The 20,765-nt window shown below is 42.5% G+C and overlaps 2 long non-coding RNA genes across 2 annotated transcripts; both read left to right on the forward strand.

Moving 5' to 3' along the window:
* Positions 1–250: 250 nt before the first annotated feature.
* Positions 251–796, forward strand: LOC118157213. The gene is made up of 2 exons (XR_004746582.1): positions 251–410; positions 513–796. It is a non-coding gene; the product is annotated as an uncharacterized LOC118157213 (long non-coding RNA).
* A 14,080-nt stretch (positions 797–14,876) lies between these two features.
* Positions 14,877–18,677, forward strand: LOC118157214. The gene is made up of 2 exons (XR_004746583.1): positions 14,877–14,955; positions 16,729–18,677. It is a non-coding gene; the product is annotated as an uncharacterized LOC118157214 (long non-coding RNA).
* The last annotated feature ends 2,088 nt before the right edge of the window (positions 18,678–20,765 follow it).

The raw sequence follows: 20,765 nt of genomic DNA on the forward strand, positions 1-20,765 counted from the left end.
TGCCCATGGCTTGGCAGCCCTGTGTGCACAGAAATTAACCTCCACTACTGATATAGAAATTATTTTGGCATACAGGGAGGAAAATGAGGCACAGTGTGGTAATTAAGATCAGAAAAAATGAGTTGTTCTTCTATCACTGAAAAAATCACTCTCTCAGTGTAGCTGAAGAGCCCAATAAAAACTGTTTCAGGATTTCCTCTTGCTGCTTTCAGAGATGTCTTGAAAACTCCTGAGTACAAAGTCCTTCAGCCATGTGGTCTATCACATGCTCCCTAGCTCCTTGTGGGACTAGCCTCGTTTTCTTCTTTCCTCTGTTGGCAAAGGATGGTGAAGATAGAAAACTACTTCTGCTGTCTTGGGAGATGTCAGCTCTGGACCTCTAAGTGGTTGATGTCTGCCAATGCTGACTGGTAAGTCTGGCAGTGTCAACACATTGCTCTAGGTACTGGGAGAGCAGCTTAGAGTTTTCATGGATGCTGTTATTTTCTCATTTACATCCTTGTTCTCCTTAGACTGGCTGTAAACTGTATCTGCACCTTTTCTTAATCTTCTGACAAAAGGTCTTTGGAAAGACGTGGCATGTTGGTGCAGTATTTTACACATTGCAGTGGATGTGCACAAGACATAACAGCAAATCCAATGCTCGTGACTGCCACTGATAACAGTGGGAGGTATAGAGATGAGAGAAACCTTTTTGCAATCACCACCATTTTTCTCTCTGCTCCAGCAGGTGCATAAGGGAGAAGATACTGGGTATGGATTCTTAATAAACTGTGATAGTTTTAATAAATTTAAACATGCTCTGTAGCTTTTTCCTAAGGGATTTACTCACAAGGAGTAAAGATGATTAATATGAGAATATAGCCGGACAAAACAGATGGTGCAACAAAAGGATCTGCAAGTTTTTCACGTGTTTTGAAACCTCTCCTATTCAGTACTAATGAAGAGACTGCCATCTCCTTGTGTGTTAACTCTCCACAGATTTTGTAGCTTCCTTTTGTGTTCTGTTCCCCCCTTTCCCCTTTCCTTTGTCTTTTAAGGAAGAGTGCTCTCCCCAGAGCATGATATGTTTGAAAACCAGCCATGCAAAACAGGATAGTCTATAACTTTTAACATAGTTTGTTAAAGGAAGTGATTGGCTGATGAGCAGAAATTAGGGCGTGCCTTGTTTTTACTAATCTGCTTCTTTACATGGTCAAACCCATCACTTTCTCCTAAAAGCCCACCTGTACAGCGTGTGCTGTAAGGGTTTTCTCCAGCTAAGTCTCACACATACCATTTCCCTGTGATCACCCTTTCTCACACAGTATTGCTGATGCAGGAGCTGGGATGGGGACCAGCAACCCCGTGCCAGATCCATGCAAGACTGTCATAAGGGGAGGACAGGGACAGCAGTTGCTCTCTGCATCCAGACTCTCAGCTTTCTGGCAGGCCTGAGCAAGTCTTCGTCTTTTATCCCCGACTGCATGTTTCCCTGATGCACCAGGCATGTATAAAGCCCTCCTCCAGCTCCTGCTGGTGTTGACACAAGTCTTGGTATTGCTTTTCAGAAAATTTGGCTCATGCTTGTTGTACATGCTGTCTAAGAAAGCACAGGGATGGCCACATGGTCTGCCAAGCCCCTGTCAAGTAAGTTGGCACTGCACCCCACAGCAGTCCCACCACTCTTTTCTCCTGCCCTTCTATCTGCTTTTTTCTGTAGCTCTGTAAACTGGGACAAAGCCAAAAGGAGAGAAAGGCACCTGCAGGGTCTCCCCTGCTTCCTGAGCAACCAGGACCATGAGAAAAGCTTTGTCATGGGGTAAAGGGACAACCTGAAGGGAGGAGTAACCTCAGTGGATTGGCTTGGTCCGATTGACCTTTGGGTCTCCATACCATGAACCCAACACAATCAAGATGATACAAACAAGCATTTATTGATTTTTATATGTGTGGGGTGCTTGGATGTGCTTGGCTTGCCCTGGTCTTTGGGAAGGGAGTAAGGATTTTAGCAGTGGCTTCAATGAGAATCAAGAGAGCACAGCAGGAAGTAAGTACCTTTGAAAATCCTACCTTGGGTTTGCTTTTTAATGCTAGGAAAGCATAGGAAAGATGTATGTCTTTTTATCATAGAAAAGATGTATGTCCTGCGTCAGCTAGAGTTTTGTAAAGGATGATGGATGATACTGAGATCAGATGTTGGGCTTTACAAAGACTTTGGGTTGTTTTCTTTCTTTCTGCACAATTACTCATTGTGAGCTGTCCACACTGGAGAGCAATGAATTAATTTTTTCCTCAAAGTTTGTGCTTTAATACTGAACTAAATAAAAAACCAATTAGTACCAGATGACTGTGGCAGGGCTATTTTTTTTTCCTGACCAATATTTGAACATTAGAAAGAATTGTTAGAGAACAGAATAATTCAATTTCAAAGTGTCCTCGTTTCTAATATTTAATTAAGTAATGTTCTCAATGATAGCATATCTTTACAGTAGAATAAGGCAGAAAAAAGCTCTCCTCTACTCACTACCTTGAATATCTCTGCTAATTAGAGGAACAGTACTTTTATATAGTAAGTATTATCTTATATAGTAAGCATTATCTTATCTCTAAAACTTGTCTCTTTTCCCTATCTTGTGTCTGGTGAGAGGTGAAAGAAGTGTCTGAGTAAACAGCCCAGAATGGGTACAGATCTGCTGCAGTTTCTCTTTATTCACAGGGAGTAGTTTCATCCTACCTCTCTCAACATGCTTAGGGCAGACACACTATTCCAGACTCATACCAGGTGGCACAGGTGCCTCAGGCAATTGTAGATGCAGAGCAAATTCTTCTAAACCTCCATACAGCTTTTTGCTGGATACTGGTGGCAATGTGAGCTGGTGGCACATCCCCACATGGGCACCATGAAGCTTTACCCTCATGGACACAGCAAGCTTGTCTTCCTGTGGCAGAGGGGAGGCCAACACTCACATGGCTGAACCCAGCTCTATAGGTCTTCCTTGCACTTCCCATTTTGGCACGTGCTGGAGGAAAGCAGCCCTGAGGGTGATGCTTGCTCTCCTCTGAACCTTTGGGCTCCCCAGTGCCATACAAGTTCTTAAACAGGTAACTGAGACCCAGGAAAGTGCAAGTGATTGGTGAAGAAGACCTGTCTATGACATTAGGAGGTAAGATTTTAGTGCAGTCTGTGATCACATCCTAGGGAGAAAATAGAGAATTACGTTTTTATTACTTTAGAATGACTATAACTAACCCACTGCACTCCTGCTTGGGGAAATCTCTAATGAGTCACTGCTCACAATTCCTTGAAAGCAGCGTATACAGAATGAAATAAACAGGCTGGAAGGCTGGGCTGAGCTAGGGATGTGGTGCGTGCAATCACGAATCACTGGAATTGAGCACTGGCAGCAGGATGAGCTCCTAGATGTAAGCAGGACCTGGAGATAGGCTGGGAGCCTGCTGGAAAAGCACAAGCCCTCCCTGACAGAGGTTCATCTACCTGTTTAATCACCCATGCCAAACTCCCAACGTTGCAGCCAGAAGTCAGCATGAAGACACTTGGCGTCGTGTCACGTTATGCGCTCCCAGTATCTTTTTATCCCAGGCCCCATGCCTTCCTTTTAATCAACAAAACAATTCCCTCTAATCCTCACCATTTCAGGTGAGATTCCTCAGCACAAGTACACAGTGAGAGCCTTGGCTCTGCACCAGAAAGGAGGCAGAAGAAGGAAGGAACGCTCTCCTGGCTCCCCTCCAGCCCTCAGGGAAGGGGACGAGGACTGTGAGTGTCCACAGCAGCTGCAGGTCAAGGATGGGGGGAAGGAGAGGACGACACAGCAAGGAAGGGGAGTTGTTGGAGGCAATGGTCATACTGTGTCTCCCAGGAGCCCTGCACTAATACACCCATCTGAGCTTCCCATTTGAGGTTCCACAGTCAGGTCACAGCTAGCCTCGTCCTGACTTGGGATTTCCAGCTATCAGGGAAGATCCTAGACTTTTGTAGATTATTCCTCTCTCAATCTTGAAACGATTTATGGAAGGAAGGGAAAGGCAATGGTCTCATTTCTTTGATTTTTTCCCCCCCACTGGTATTCTCTTAGAGCATCCTCTCCCCACACATTTTTTTCCCCAAAAAAGATTTGCCAAGGTTATCCAGAGTTTTTGTCAAGCTGGAGTCTAAACAAATAGTAATAATAAAAGGGATTGTGCAGACAATAATCATTCTTCAATTGTACTTCATAAAAACTTTCTGCTCCATGGTATAAGATTATTTTTGATTGATTTTTTTAAGTGCTAAGCAGATGCTCTACTGTAATGAGAGGAAACAGAAGTGGAAAATGAGGAGACTCAAACAAATGAACAGATGCAGGGAGTGGAAAAACAACAAGGTAAACAAATGAATACTTTGAGTAAACAACCTAAAACAAATACTGAAAAAAAAAATAAAAATTACAAACAATCAGCCTGCACCAATCTGGAGCTGGGACTAATCACCTCCGCAAACTTTTCATTTAAAAAAATTTTTTTTTGGAAGTTCAGATGAACTTTTCTGGCAGTTTTGCAGTATATCTGCTCATGGAAACCCCTGCCACTGCCCTAGTGCTGGGATCATCTCCCAGCCCTGGATAGGGCTCATCCTTTTTTTTTTGCCTTGTAGTGGGGGGAACAGAGGCCTGGTGAAAGTGGGAGACTCGCTGACAATAACTCAGACTCCCAAGGAAAGCCAGAACGGAGGCTTGGGATCTTTTAGTGCCTTGCTGGTTCCTCCAACAACACAACATCACTGCTGTGCTCCTTGATGTGGAGACCTCCTGTAAACTGTCTCCTTTTGTCCTAATGTGTGTTCATTATAGACCATGCTAAAGAGCTTCCACGTTTACAGCCTAGAAAGGCCCATATTAGATGCAAGGACTTACTGTGCTATATCTCATACGCAAAGAGCAGAGAGGAGAGAGGGCAAGATCAGAAAGACAGAGGTGAGCCTGGGCCATGCTACAGGGCAGCAGGGAGCATCTCTGGACCCTCTGAAGGGAAGAAGGAGAGGCAGAAATGCCATGTCAAGCTGGTTGGGAAAGGGTAGTTGAAGCTAGAGAGGAAAGGCAGTCTGCCTCTTGATGGTGGTAAGAGTCCTGCTTTGTGCAAAACACCATATTTAAGGAGGTTATGGACAATTTGGATGTGACATCCTTTCTCCCTGTGTCAGGTGGCACCAATTGCCTTTCTTTCCTCTCCAGCCTCTGCCTGGCCTTTCCTCCAATCTCTCTTGACTGTGTGTCTGTATGAACAGGAGCAAGACATGAGGCATTTCTGGATCTGCTTTTCTGTAGAGCAACCATCTTGGCTAACAGACACTGCTCTGTTCATCTCTGGTAAGGGGCTTTGCTCAGCACACAAACAGCATTCAGAGAAAACAAGCCCCAAACACAGGTGGTGCCTCTGAAAGGGAATCAGTGTTCAGTACCATGCCACTGACTCCACTTCCTTCCTTCTTGATGCCACTTGGTGCTTCCCCACCCAGCCCCAGCACAGTGGCCCCATCCTCTGCATGGTAGACACCGTGGTGATAGCCAGCAGGGAGAAAGGTAAGGGCAAATGGCAATCTACACCCTGGCCACTGCTGGCAAAACCAAGGTCTGTATGCCTTTCCTGAGAGCAAATCCTTGAGCAAAGAGCCTGTGTCAGGAGTCGTTGATGAATTTGGCTCCCTGACATTTCTGCGATAAGGAAAAGATGAGACAGGCAGCACTGGATTTCTGAAAAACATTTAGACAGTTCTGCAAGCTCTTACATATTTTTAGCTTGGTACCTCATTACCTGCTTTTGAATGAGGTTATTATTCATTCTTTATAAGATCTCCTCCCCTCTCCCTGTCATCATTTATCCTTCTTAATTAACAAATGGCATCAATTAAAATGTCAAATATACTCTGCACAGAACATGCCAAAGCCATGCTCAGTCGTATGTTGAAAAGAGAACATCCCCACGTGGCTCGGTGGAGACAAGGATAGAAAATCTTGTCTGAAATGCAATTACTTGCAATCCATGTCTGTAAGTGAGGATGGCATTTGTCTTGCACAGAGGAGCAGGCTTGACAGCCGTAGAGCTTTCTGCTGAAGATCTACCCGATTTAGGTGGCTGGCTGCTTGGGGGCAGAAGAAGCTCATTGCAAGGGTTTTATCTTAAATTATTTTAACTACTTGGCCCTGGGGTCTGTCCTGGGTATCTGGGCTCCCTTGAGAGTCATCGGGGCTGAGGAGGAGAGAGAAACATTACCAAAATGTGATGCAAATCCCTAGTTTACTTGCCTATTTGAGGATAGCATGAATCACCCTCTCCTGCAGAGAGGCAGGTATCTCTGGGGGACAGTGAAGCCTGCCAGAGCGGCAAACCTCCCTTGAGTGCAGTGTACCCAGGTGACTGCTGTGACGAGGCCGTTAATCTTTTGACAGCTGAAATTAGCTGAGATGTTCTTGCAGTGCTTAGTGGTTGGTGTGAGGGCACGCTGGCTCTTTATCAGGGGCTCTTCAGGATCCTTAATCAAAATACATCACTGCAAAAGGGCATTTAGAGGACATGACCATCATTTTCTGGGAACAAACACTACTTATCCACTAAGGCCTAATGGTACAAGTCCTTCAATGTGAATGCTGTGCTTATTTCAGGTCCATTGTATGAGCCAAACTGTAATTTCAGTTCATGCAAATGGAGGAGAAATGCAATTTGTACAGAACAGGCAGGTAATGTTCTTCCCTCAAACACTATTTCACGATGTGACTCAGAGCAAGTCCCTTATCTCCATTTACTTTACTTTCCGTGGCAGTTTGCAGAAAAACATTTACCAGCTTGACAGGGACCAATCAGGTCTTGGGATCACATTTTAGCCAAAGAGCTCAGGTCATGGACCATGCTGTTGTGCTAAAGGCTGTAAAAACATGCAGAAAGATGGTAGAGCTTGCTCTAAAAAGCTGGGGGAGGCTTTTGAAGCTTTGGATGCGAAGGCAATGTGCTAAACTGGTAAAAAACTGGCAGGTCAATATATGCTTGTGTAACTTAATGCAAGCTGGCAGTCACAGCAACATCCCTCTCCTTGGAGAGGTTTTTGTGCTTTCCACACGCACTGCCATGCTTGGAGCTCCTGTGGGGAAGACTTTTCCCAGCTCTGCAGCTCTGTGCGGTGTGGCTTTCCATGTCCTGGGCAGCGAAAGAAGACGGGAAGAAACACTTTCCCAGTAAAACACAAAAGGTCAGATTAAGTGGCTCTTGCTTCCCGAATGAAAAGCAGGTAGAACGTCAGGGCAGTGATCTGATTTGAATACTAACTTATCAGAGGAAATCTAAAACTCAATAATTACTTTTTTAAAACCATGAGTGTGGTTAATCTGATGTGCACACACCTCAAGGGGCTCCTGTGGCATTAAACCAAGGTCAGAGAAGCTTTTCAAGATAGAGGCTGATGTTTTATCTTGATTCAAATTTGGCAATGGTGATGTGATGTGTAAGAAGGTGATTTGTGACAGCCAACATGACTTCACTAAGGGCAGACTGTGCCTGACAAATCTGGTGGCCTTCTATGATGGGGTTACAGCACTGATGGATAGGGGAAGAGCAACTGACATCGTCTACCTGGACTTGTGCTAAGCATTTGACTCTGTCCCACATGGTATCCTTGACTCTAAGTTGGAGAGACATGGATTTGGTGAATGGACCACTCAGTGGGTAAGGAATTGGCCGGATGGTTGCACTCAAAGAGTTGCAGTCAATGGCTCAATGTCCAAGTGGAGATTGGTGTTCCTCAGGGGTCAGTATTGGGACTGATGTTGTTTAACATCTTTGTTGGTGACAGAGACAGTGGGATTGAGTGCACCCTCAGAAAGTTTGCCAATGACACCAAGCTGTGTTGTGATTGACACACTGGAGGAAAGGATCCATCTAGAGGGACTGGGAAAAGCTTGAGAGGTGGGCCTGTGTGATCCCCGTGAAGTTCAACAATGCCAATGCAAGGGCCTGCATCTGGGCTGGGGCAATCCCAAGCGCAAACAGGCTGGGCTGAGAATGGACTGAGAGCAGCTCTGAGGAGAAGGACCTGGGGATGCTGGTTGATGAGAAGCTCGACACGAGCCATCAGTGTGGGCTTGCAGTCCTGAAAGCCAACCATTTCCTGGGCTGCACCAAAAGAAGTGTGGCCAGCAGACCGAGGGAGGTGATTCCCTCTAGTCTGCTCATGAGGCCTCACCTGGAGTGCTGCGTTCAGCTCTGGGGCCCCCAGCATAAAAAAATACATGAACCTATTAGAACAAATTCAGAGTAGGGACACAAAGATGATCAAGGGGCTAGAGCACCTCTCCTATGAAGACAGGATGAGGGAGTTGGGGTTGTACAGCCTGCAGAAAAGAAGGCCCTGTGGAGACCTTATTGCGGCCTACCAGTACCTAAAGGAGGCCTACAGGAAAGCTGGGAGGGACTCTTTGTCAGGGTGTGTAGTGATAGGACAAGGAGTAATGGCTTTAAACTGAAAAAGGGTAGGTTTAGATGAGACATTAGGAAGAAATTTTTTCCTATGAGAGTGGTGAGGCACCGGCACCGGCACCGGCTGCCCAGAGAAGCTGTGGATGCCCCATCCCTGGAGGTGCTCAAGGCCAGGCTGGATGGGGCTTTGGGCAACCTGGTCTGGTGGGAGGTGTCCCTGCCTGTGGCAGGGGGGTTGGAACCAGATGATCTTTAAGATGCCTTCCAACCTGAGCCATTCTGTGATTCTATTCTATGTGTACACCTGGTAGCCTGCTGTGGTTGTTTCAAGATCTCCCCTCAGTCTGCAGCTCCTTTTTTAGCAAAGTTTGTCTTGGATGCAGCTCTCATTTCTTGAGAAGGCACACATTTGCACTTGCTGGTGTAAAATAATTCTGATCGGTGATTTCAGCACCAGGTTCAATTTTTTAAGCTATGCACACTCAATGCGTTCCCAGTAGGAGAAAACCTACGATTTAGGAAGTGTGGGTTTGTTTAGTTAATTCATTCAGTAAGATATTTTTTTCAGGAAGGCAACTCCACTTAGGAAGTATGTAAGTTTACACTTAAATTCAAGCAAATGCTGAAATGTTGCTGGAGATGAGAAGATTTGCTAGGAGTGTAATGGTAACCATGTGCTTAAATATTTAGCTAACAGCAGTGGTATTAAGCAGATGCTTACGTGAGTTTCTTTAGTGGAGAGAGCATTGCAAGAGAGAAGTATCCAGATTTCAGGTTTACAAGGTGTCTGGAGCACTGGGTGGATGTAACTGTCTGTTTGTGAGTGGTTTCTGGTACATATCAGTTAGGGAATTATATGCTGTAGATGACATTTTGCCAGTTGGGGTGACTCAAAGCCTTTTTTTCTTCAGGATGTAAAAAACTCATTAGAAACAACAGCCCTGCATGGGGTAAAAAATCTTCAAACCATTCCACATATAGTTACGGGCTCTGAATTGACTGCTGCCAGTAAGGAAAGAGGTCTTGGAGTTCCAACATCTGCTCAGTCCTCATTAGTAGTTATGCTAAAAATTATTAGGGAAAGAGAACAGAAAATACCCTCAGGCTGCTGTTTAAATGTGTGGTGTTTTTACATCTTGAGCACTGTGTGCAATTCCAGTTTGTCTAGCTCAAAAATGATCTAGCAGAGCTGGGCAAAGTCCAAAACAAGGCAATAAGGATTATCAGAAATATGAAATAGCTTTATATAAGGGGTGACTAAAGGGCCTAATGTTCTTTGGTTTGGAAAAGAAGTTCCTGGGGTATGTATGAGGGAAACCTATAGAAATGTTAGTGTGGTAGAGAGGGGAAAGTCAATTGTATTTATAATTCAGGAGCTAGGAACATTAAATTGCCAAGTGACAGATCCAGTACAAACAAAAGCAGCCTTGTCTTTTTTTTCTTTTTTTTCTTTTTTTTTTTTTTTTTCAGTCATAGTGGAGAATTATACCATCAAAGTCATTGCCAATACCATGGGCTAGCGTAGAAGCATACCTGAGTTCAAAGATTAGACAAGTTCACAGAAGGGAAAAACCCATCAAAGTTGGTGTGGTGTAATTATATCCCCTCTGCCTCAAGGAGTCCCTGATACCAGACAAGTATCTTTACATGCTTACTATGGACTATAATCTCTGTGCACTCAAATCTGTAGAGTGTTGGGTTTAACAGAATACCTCTGACAGTACAGTTATATGACACTGCAGGGCCAAAATACAAGCAGATTTTGCTGGCTGGGATGGCATCTTTCTTTGGGACTGAAAGGCTCGTGTATTCTCCTATTTAATATATGTACTGGAAAAGCAGACAAGCAGTCTGTGCAGGAGGAGCTTTGGACAAATGTTAGAGGAGGAATTTCAGCTTCTTGCTGGGTGATCTTGGGGGGAATCACATCCTGAATCACTTTTCAAGCACAGAAGTTTTTTCATAGGGTAGAATTCTCTAATCCAACAGAAAAGGGCACAAAAACATCCTGAAGACCTGGATCTTTTTCAGTTAGCATGTTGAGTTCTTCCACAATAGAAAGCAAATCCCATGATCTTTCCCATAGATTAAGGAATCCCTATACTGAAACTAGCGTTTTCCTAAACTACTATTCTGTCTGGAAGTCTGTCACTGATAGTCATGAACTGCCTTCTAATTGGCAGCCTTAATTTATTCATGACTTTGTTGAATACATTTATTCTTGTACCAGCTCAAGCACTCAGCTTAGAAAACAACTATTTCTATCTGGTGTTTATAACCCTCATATATTTTGTACAGTGGCAGAAAAAACAACATTGCAAGCAACTATTTATGGTTAACTAGTCCCCATACTTGCCTCAAAGCCAACCCAGTTATCCTGATAAAGCTTCTAATTGGCATTTTTGTGACCTGTTCATGAAGGCAGTGGAAACTACACGCTGCTCACAGGGGATGCATGCTGGTGTTTTGTTTCCACCTTTACATCCAGAAACAGAAAATGTGTTTCCAGATTTTTAACTTCACAAGGGGAAATTTTAAAAAGAATGAATAAGAAGGAAAAGGCTTACTCTCTAGTCATCTAGCTAAACCAAGCAGGAACAAATGCATAAAAGGAGCAGTTGAAAGGGTCAAATTATTGGATTTAACCACCATTCATTTATTCTGTAATCTCCACATTTATGTATGGCAGAGTAGAAGTTCAGAGTAAATGTGTTATCCACCGGAAAAATAAAATAAAAACAAACAAATAAATAAAGGTATTATTGTTAAACAGGGTACTAAAAGAAGACACTAAGGAAACATAGAATTTCTGTTTCAGCACACACACAAACAAACAAAAAAACACAATGCAAAACCAAAGAAATCCCAAATTCTTGAAAGCTAAATGCTAAACTCTAATAAGAGCCCAAGAAGATGTTTCTTGCTAAATACAAGAGAATACTTTCTACTTCCCAAACACATCAGAAATAAGGATATTGCCATCTAGTCTATAAGGGTAATAAATGATTGAGTCACAATAGGGGACAATCAGAAAGTTCAGACTATGTAATAAAAAGTCATAAAAAATTAATTATTTTTGGAACTGAGGGACTTCTCTCACATTGCAACATCTTTCTGGGATGCTTTTGTGACAAGCAATCAGAAATTAAATTACTGATACAAAAGGTTTCCAAATAAATTAACAAGATGAACAGTAACCAAGTGTGAGGACTAATTCTCACAAGGGGTGTAAAGGAACTCAAGTATGAAAGTGCTGACCTACCAGCTGTGTCTTTCATGTGCTCCTTAAATAGCCCATTGTACCAGGAGAATGGAAAATATAACATATGTTTTCGAAGTGAAGTCTGGGAGCATCTGGTGTAAACTGTAATTAAGAATGGAATGAGTAGACATTTGGATAAATGTGATACAGTGGGAAAAAAATGTCTATGTAGTTTTTATAAGGGGAAGTTATTACCATGCAAATCTATTAAAGCTCTCTGTAGCAACAAATATATTAATAAGGAGAATCCAATCAATATAAAACATCGGATATTGAAAGTCATTTGACAAAGACTCTTTCACCAAAGCCATGGAATAAGTGAAAATGTTCATTGATGTACACATAGCATTCCTATATATTAATTATTTGTAATGGATTTGTTCCTCTACTATGTTTTCTCTCTGTTAAAATGTAAGTAATGAAGGAAGGAAAAAATGGACGTCCTTTAGTGATCAGTACCAGGACTTGGTATGTTCTGCAAAGTCAGAGGCGACTGGAACAAAGGTGACTGGGAGGCAGCAGAATTCCCCAGCAGTAATATGCTATCCTAGAAAAACAAAACTAAAATTTCTGTTGAAGAGTTGAAGACAGGAAGTGGCTGCTTGATAAAACAGAATTCAGTGTCAATAAATGCAAAGTAATACAATGGAAAACAGTGCTAAATATGCATCCCTAGCAAGAAGTTTAAATGAACTGTTTTCCAGGAAATAGATGCTGTAATTATTGTGGTTTGTCTGTGAAAAAAAAAAAAAAAGGAAAGAAAGAAAAAGACAGCCAATGCCTTTTTTGTTGTTACTGTTCCTCCCCTCTCATTTTAAAACAAAAATTTGTAATATCTTTCCCAAGAAGGCTATTGATTGAGATAGGTCTCAAGCTCCTTTCTCCAATTTTCTCCCCTTCATAAAAGTGCAGATCTGTCTTAGTTTTAGTGCCTTTGATATAAAGCTGTCCTAGACACTTCCTAATTCAAAACCTTGAGTTCTCTGATACAGCTGACTTCCACCGTTATTTTCCCCAGTTTATCAAAATTTGCCCTGCTGATCCACATCTAGAAACAAAACTGTAAAAGTCAAAGTGAAACTCTCAATCAGGGCAATGGAAGTATTTAACCATGGGAGCAGACCACCTGAAGGTGATGGCAAATTCTCTTCCATGTCAAGGATTTTGAGTGATATCAAACTTCTCCTGCTGCAAAGTCAGTGCTGGTTCAGACACAGGATGTTGAGCTTGACTTTGGTTGAACTCCTCTCTTCTGCACTACCTGCCTCAAACCTCCTCCTGCCTCTTTCCCCGCTGTCATCTCTACTGTATGTGCACTTCTTCCTGACAAAACCCTGCATCAAACGTATTGCATTTACTAATTAGAATAGCAGTTACTAATTAAGTTTAAATTCCAATGTACCAATCAAATTTTATTTCCTAATTGTGCTACATTATCACTAATTAGAATAGCAGTTTTTACTTAATGGATTATATTTAAATTAAGATGTCTCCATCCAATGTTTTTTCCTACTTACATTTTAACTAATTGGTGCTGCAATTATTAAGTTACATTTAAATTGAAATATATCAGGCTGGTAGGGAATCATATGATAGCTTGCTTACAGTCTGTATGATACTAGTACGAATGATTAAGATACAGTCCAGTTAATTAGTTCTGGAATCAAAATAATTTCATAATTGTTTGAATAAGAAGTGCGGGTCCGCTACTCCCTCATCACTCTGTTAAGGAGGAGCATATTACGAGCTCAGTGGAAATTTAGCATGGCTATTGGTGCTAATCAGCGCAGATTCAATCTGCAAATATTTAGTTCCAGGTCCAGGAGGGCATTTAAACCTATACATCCATTTAAGCATGTTCTTAATGGCTGCCCCACGCCTGAATCAGTCTTTTGATTTCTGCTTGTCGATGCTTCAGATATTTCTGCGACGGTTAATACAAACAGGTCTTTGAAGATTTATTTGCCATGCTCTGCTCCATTGTTAGTTGTTTGCCGTAGTATTCTGCAATTATGGTGACGTAAAGGAAAATTTAAGACAATTACCAAGTGCTGACAGTTAGTAAAGAGGCAGCCTGTGGCTTTAAGTCACAGATTTGCATCAAGCTCCAACACAGAGGCTTACTAGCAAAGCCAGCCAGAGCACAGGGAGGGAATCATTGCTGGGCTTAAAGGAGCTGTGATTCCTGCCATCTGCTGATGGTGACCCTACAGCAGCACGGGGGAAAGTATTTGAGATTGCAGCAAATGCTGTGACCTGGGGGTTTTAATGCTGTAGCCCTTCAGAGCAGCATAATGTGGCATGCAGGCACTGAGCTGTGCTTGCCATCCCTCAGCACCAGCTATCCCTTACTGCCAGTGTCACCTCTGCTCTGCAAGAGCGTGAGCCTTTGCACTTGTGAGCAGTGGGCATGGGGACGAGGAGGTGCAGCCTTGCAGAATCCCTGAGTATTTCTCTTTTGGTGCCATCATGAACATAAAGAGAAGGAGTGAGGGGGCTCTTGATAGATACATACATATATACGCATAACCACAGAGGAGTCATATCTTCTTTCTTTGACAAAATCAGCTTTACACAGATACTGGGGAATGAGGAGACATTATCCTCTGCACTGTGCAGGTCACACTGAGGAGCTGCAGGACATTCCTATGAAAACCCTGCCTTTTTTTTTTTTTTTTTTTTTGAGGCCCAACACACCCATATAAATCAGGACTGCTCGAAATCTTCAAGGCAGCACTGTAACAGAACCATGAAAGATGCAAGTACCTGGGAAAGGAAGTCTGTAATGACTTACTAACAATTCCAGAGTTGCAAGAGCAGATGGGGGTATGTAATGACCCAGCTGAGATCTGTAACAGGTTAACAACGTTCCTCATAACAGGTGACATTTAAAAGAAACTGGCTACTAGCTAAATGTAAGGGGGCAGTGGTGGGAGGGTGGAAAAAGGTGAAGATAAATAAATGAGAGTTAAATTAGGAGGAAAGATTGCTGTTTCTTCAGAGATAGAAGGGCCCGTTAAATTGATATTAAAGTGTAAACTTTTGAATCAGTGAGTTTTTAAAGAGATTTTAGCAATATCCCCTCATCTCTATGTAGGTAAATGAGGGGCTGAATATCAGAAGTGGTACATATTCAGTAATGCATTCCTCTTCCCCCCTGACTATTACCGGAACAGAGCTGAACTCTAGAGAAATCCATCTCTGTTTCAGGGGTCTGAGTCCTTTCAAAAAGGCTGCACCATTTCAGGGTAAGTACAAAAGAAAAGATACCAGAAAATCAGATTGTCCTCATACTAAACAAGATCTGAGTTTTAGAAGTTTCATAACTGCCAATGTCATCAAAAGCTCACACTGCATTGAAGAGGAACAGAAAAAGTCAATGGAAAACTACTTAACTGAGGCAGAAGGATCAGCTTGAGAGGTAGGAGATGATAAGCCATGCCGGCAATGTGTGTTTGCGAGACTGAGTGTGTCCTTCATTGTAATGCAGCCTCAGACATGAAGGCAGATGCTGTATGATTATTCTTTAACTGTGAACTGTGAGGGGATTTTATCTATTTTCTTTCTAATTTACTCTGACTTTGTAAAACCATGTTTCTCCAAGCTCCGCTCCCTGCTCCAGCATGCTAAGGACTCCCGTCTGTATAACGTGAACACATTTTGAAAGCCCCAAGCTGTATTTTTCCTTCTGTATAACTTATTTGAAGGCAGTATGTGGAGTCTTTTCCTCCAACAAGTTTTGGTAGCTTTTGGAGACTGGTTGCTTTTGACTGAAATGCTGAACCAGAGGCCAGGCAAATTTCTCAATGTTGGTCCAGTCCTGAATACACCCTACAGATCTGCCACCAAATGAATATGCAAGGGACACAAGTAAGCATATGTGGGGTGCTGATACTTAATACAGGGTGTACACCCCATCCTCAAAACACCTTTCCTCCTCCAGCTTAATGAACTAGGCATACAGGTGGACACCTTGTGTTGGACACTCAACTGGTATAAACGTATGGAGCTATGCTGATTTACAGCAGCTGAAAAGCTGGCGCCTGCAATCTGTCCTAGAAATGATTTCATTTCATTAGTAGATCCCTAGACAAAATATGGTCTGCGATTCAATAACCATTCTTGATGCTTACAGGAGGTGCCTTCAGCTAAACTGTACAGGAACCAGTAAGAACATTGCTGTTTAAGCCAGTCTCAGCCAGTATATGATGTCATGTCACACCATAACACTTCAGGGCTATGCATTCCTTTTAGTGATGTTTCCACATCTTTCTGTTTTCTTAAACTCCTGGGGTTTAGCACACTAGCTCTGGATGTGAAAAAAAGGTTCAGACCTTTGCACTCTCAGCTCCAGACATCCAGGGTGAAAAATCTTGCCTTAATTCAGACTAAGGACTAGAAAGAGCTTATATAAATGCATGCTTACATGCTTATATATAAGCTTATACATAGCTTATATATAAGGCTACATGCAGGAAAATCTTAACTTTCGGTCTGCGGGTGGCAGGGGAGAGAAAAAGACATGACATTCAGTTTTTGCAAAAAGCATCTAGTGAGGTTTGGTTATGCTCCACACTACTGTTCAAAACTTCCATAGCTACCATGAAATAGAAACAGGCTTATTGTCTGATCAGCTTTACGTTCAAAATGTTGTCTAAAAACCAGTGTACAATTGTGCGTGTACATTTTTTCATAAATAGATGAAAGGTACAACTGAGTACTAACAGTATGAAATCAGTAAGGGTAATCAAGGAGGAAAACATTAGTGAGAAGGGTACTGATTGCACAGGCTGGGCATTAATGTACTATTTCTATTCTCAGTAATTTGAAATGTCAAAAATAAATAAATAAAGCACCGTGTGTGTACAGGTGTGCCTGTATGTGTAACTATGACAAACCAGTTAACAAAACTGAGGAGCGGGTATTTGTTAGGCTAGACAAGGCTGAATTTATGCCAAATTTTATTTAGCTGTAATTCTGGTGGAGAAATGCCTTATTATCTCTCTCTGAAATTTCTCCAGCACAGCCCCCGCCCCCCTGCAGATGGGAATTCATTTGCTAAAAGGAGAGTTGGCAGCAGAGACCATCCTGAGCTCTATGGGCTGTGTCTCTTCAGGAGACAGGATTATTGCAAACACTCCCTTTGTGCTAAGATATTTAAACAGTCTTCCCGGCAATGTTAAAAATGTAAGGTGTACATGATTATGAAATATAACTATACAATGACTTTCACATTTAGAAAGCAACAGGACGCTTTCCAGCTGCAGCCACCACGCTGGCAGAGTATGACATCACTCAGCATTTATTTCTGGAGACAGAATTTTGCTCCTTCCTTGCTCCCTCTACAAAGCTTTCCCCTCCACACTTGACAAGCTCTGCTGCTTAAGTACCACCATTACCTGTTAGTTACTCAAACTCACTGAGAAGTCCAAACCGTGAATCCAGGCCAGTACTCTGGAGAAAATCTTCCTTTTGCCTTCATGGGGATGAGATACATCCACAGGTATCCCATGCACCTGTAGTACTGTTTGGCTCTACCTTTGTGTAGGGTGGGCTGTCATATCAGTCCAGGCTTCCTGGCTAGACCCAGATGATATCTAAAAACAGACGAAAGGTGTCATTTAGACCAAAATCTCCAGGACAGTTTTGCTGAAGATAGGAGACAAATTCTCAACATGAATGCATCAGACACCTGCCAACTTTCTGAGTGAGCGGGTCATAAAGCAAGCACAACTTAGAGAAGTGGAGGTGTATATGACATCTGAATGAGAGGTGAAAGATAAAAACAACTTTTTACGTGTGTGGCTGGGAAACAGCTGAATAAAACAAAGTCAGCATGAAGGCCAGCATGGTTTGCTGCCCAACAAAATGCAAAGCCACGTTGGGTGGAGTGAAGCAAATAGTCTCTCTGATTTTCAGAGCTGGAAGAGAAGCCAACAGAAGGAAAGGAAGGTGAGCTGGGAGCAGCAGCTGCTGGATTCTGTCAAGCTCTTCCAGATGAGGAAGGCTGTGAGAAGATGTGAGACCATAATAAGAGTGCACTGTGATGTGTTTTCTTTTGGTTAAAATGTAGAGGAACAGCAATGTAATTCTGTGGATAAAAAATTCAACCAGAGCAACACAGTCTGGCCCTGCTGCATCCTTTTCTTTGCTGTCATGGGTAACAAATGCTCTGTTCAAAGTGACCAGAAGACATCCATCCACTTATGCCCCCATCTACCAACATCCAACACTTAAGAAAACAAGGAAACTGGGAGCCTAGAATGAAATCTTCCTCATCAGTTGGAAGTCTCAGGCAATTTATCCTCTCAGGAGCCAAAGAGCAATCTCTCTGCTGCTCAGCCTGCTAGTTGGCTGTGGTTGCATTTCTCATAGATCCCTCTTTATTCTTGCTTTCTACTGCTGAAGTCTTGTTGCCTCTCATGATTGAGTTACCTGTCTGTTATTTTGGACTCAGTTGTAGTGTATTCTCCATGATTTTTTTTTTTTCATCTAGACCTGCCTGTGTGTGTGTGTTTGCCTCGTTCCTTGCCTGATGGACTTCGAATGTCCCTGAGCATCGGACTATCTTCGGGCCATCCTTGTTGCTCAGACTCCCAGCCTCAGCTCCACCTTGGTCAAGGTACTGCGCTCCCCCCTGGGTTAGAAAGTTCTCACTTAGCTGTAGTCCCTGGCCTTTTTTCACTGTGACTCCCTGACAATGATCCTTAGTGCAAAACACCAAAATAGGTCAACACAGAACAAGAGAGAAATGAGGGGCACCTACAGTAATTAGGAATTAGATGAAAGGCCCCTGTGATCCAAGGAGACACATTCCCATCTTCCTTCGAACTGTCACTTCTGGCAAACAGTTTGTGCAAGTACGTGCTACCAGCCAAAAACCTGAGCATTTTTCCGTGTCATCCTGTGCTTGTCAATGCAATACGTGTGCTTTGAATGTTATGATTATTTATTATTAAACTAAGAAAAATGTTGCCTGAGTCTGTCAGCCTTTCAAAAATAGCGTGCACTCTTCCACATGCCTTTCCATTATGTACAGTTTGGCACCTTCTAATGTATTGTTTTTGTCTGTGTTTATTTTAAACTGAGAATCTTAAAGAAATACACAAACAGTCACAGGGGGGAAAGGAAATCAGTTATTTATAGCACAAAGCAGTTAAGCTTTCAGGATGCTTATTAGTATGTTTTGTATTGAGCAGCGCACTGATTCTGCAGGCATTTACGTGCATCCTACACTTGATATGTCAGGGGAGGCGTGCATGGTTTCAAATATGTTATCAAAGTCACTTTGAAAGTGTACTGGTGCTCAAAACATGTTACCTGGAAGCCTGGGCTTGGGCATCACTGGATGTACCTCCAGACACATCTGGGTGTCCCAGGACAGCTGGTGACTGTATGGTGCCAAGCTGGAGAGCTCGTGGGGAGGGAAGAGCACCATCTTCATTGTCTGGAAAGACAAGGCTGTCCACAGACTGCAGAAGGACTGTTCGTGTTGCCTGAAGGAGTCCGCGTGGGGGCATCTGCAGAAATCAGGCTTAGCTGTGGCTGCACTGTGTTGCCAAGAAGTAAAACATTACACGTCACTTCTGAAATTTGAAAAGAGGGTATTTGTCATAAGAAAAAATCTAGAGACTTCACTACAAGTGCTTACTTTTTTTTTTTTTCCCTCTACTTTGTTATTGCCCCATCCTGCACAAACTTGTCTTTTTTTTTTTCTTTTTGGTAAGATTTTTTTGTTTGTTTTGTTTTCTAGCATGCTTTTCAGCAGCTCTACACATTTGTCCTCAAGGGGAGTTACTGTTGAACTGATCCTGTTAGTGCTACAAAGAACTACTGGTGCTGACAGACACTTTGATGTGCTAAACGAAGTCCCAGGAGGCACAGGTACCAAGAGCAGCCCTGCAAAAATACGGCTGGCAGATAATCATAACTGGCCAGAATTTTTATTGTAATAAATCAATATTTGATCAGCAACACATATTTCCTCTGATCTTTCTTTTGCTTCATAAGGCAGAAAACAAAGGTAGGTTGGGGTATTTCAAAGCTTGCTGTAGTAGTCTCATTAATCTCTTTTTGGACTCGGTGGTAAAGTGCCTCGTAACACCTAGTGGGAAATGAGTGAACAGTAAGCACTTTTAAAACTCATATTGGTTGGAGGTACTAGGATAATGTATGACCTGGAGCTAGGTTTAACCAGAGGGTTTCAGTTGTGGCTTAATTTCACAGTGCTAAGAAAGATGAGTCAATAAAATGTTTGTCAGAAGTGCCAAATCAGTGTTAGAAAGCACTTTTGCCATGAAGGTAGAGGGGAAGTTTCCTGCTTTTCACAACATTTAGTTATGTGTTTGTTGCTCGTTATGCTAAGATGAGATGCTTATCTTCAGGTGAGCTTGCTGTAGCTAAGTTTCACTCTTGCTAAACATTATCATGAGCTTGTGATCTGTCCCATGGTGGCCATATTTCAAATACGGGTTTGCCTACACTGTGGCAAAGGTATTTCAGTCTAACTTCTGCCCTATAGCCCAAGTTTCGGATACCCAGTATACAGCTAGTTGTTTTGTGCTTTGTAGTAGGTTGCATGGTGACCTGTTTCTTCCCTTCCCAGACAGATGCAATTTTTTGAGTTAAGAGAAGGATTTAAATAAATCCCATGTAATCGCACAATGCTTCTGCCACAAATACTCATGTTTGCAAAAATGCTTACAGCATTTTATTTTTCCTGATGTGCTGCTGAACGACTTAACTCTTACATTAATAAACAGTGGGCACAAATATTTTGGAAGCAAATTCAGAGATTTAGTCTAGCAAATATTAGCTCATTCTCTCTTTTCTTTTTCTTTTTTTTTTTATCTCTCCTCTCCCTGACAAGTTCTAAGCACAGCTCCCCAGGATGACGCAGGCTATTTTAAAATAATTAAAAGTTTCTGCTTTTGCATGACTTCTATTGACACCACATCTGCTTGAGCATGGTAGGAAACAGCTCCAAGCCAATTAAAAGGAGACGGGGGCATCATACAGCTCCCTTCTCTCTTAGTGAACTTTTGACCAAGAGGCCACT

This window comes from Oxyura jamaicensis (assembly GCF_011077185.1).
Source record: "Oxyura jamaicensis isolate SHBP4307 breed ruddy duck chromosome 4 unlocalized genomic scaffold, BPBGC_Ojam_1.0 oxy4_random_OJ72816, whole genome shotgun sequence".
NCBI lineage: Eukaryota > Metazoa > Chordata > Aves > Anseriformes > Anatidae > Oxyura > Oxyura jamaicensis.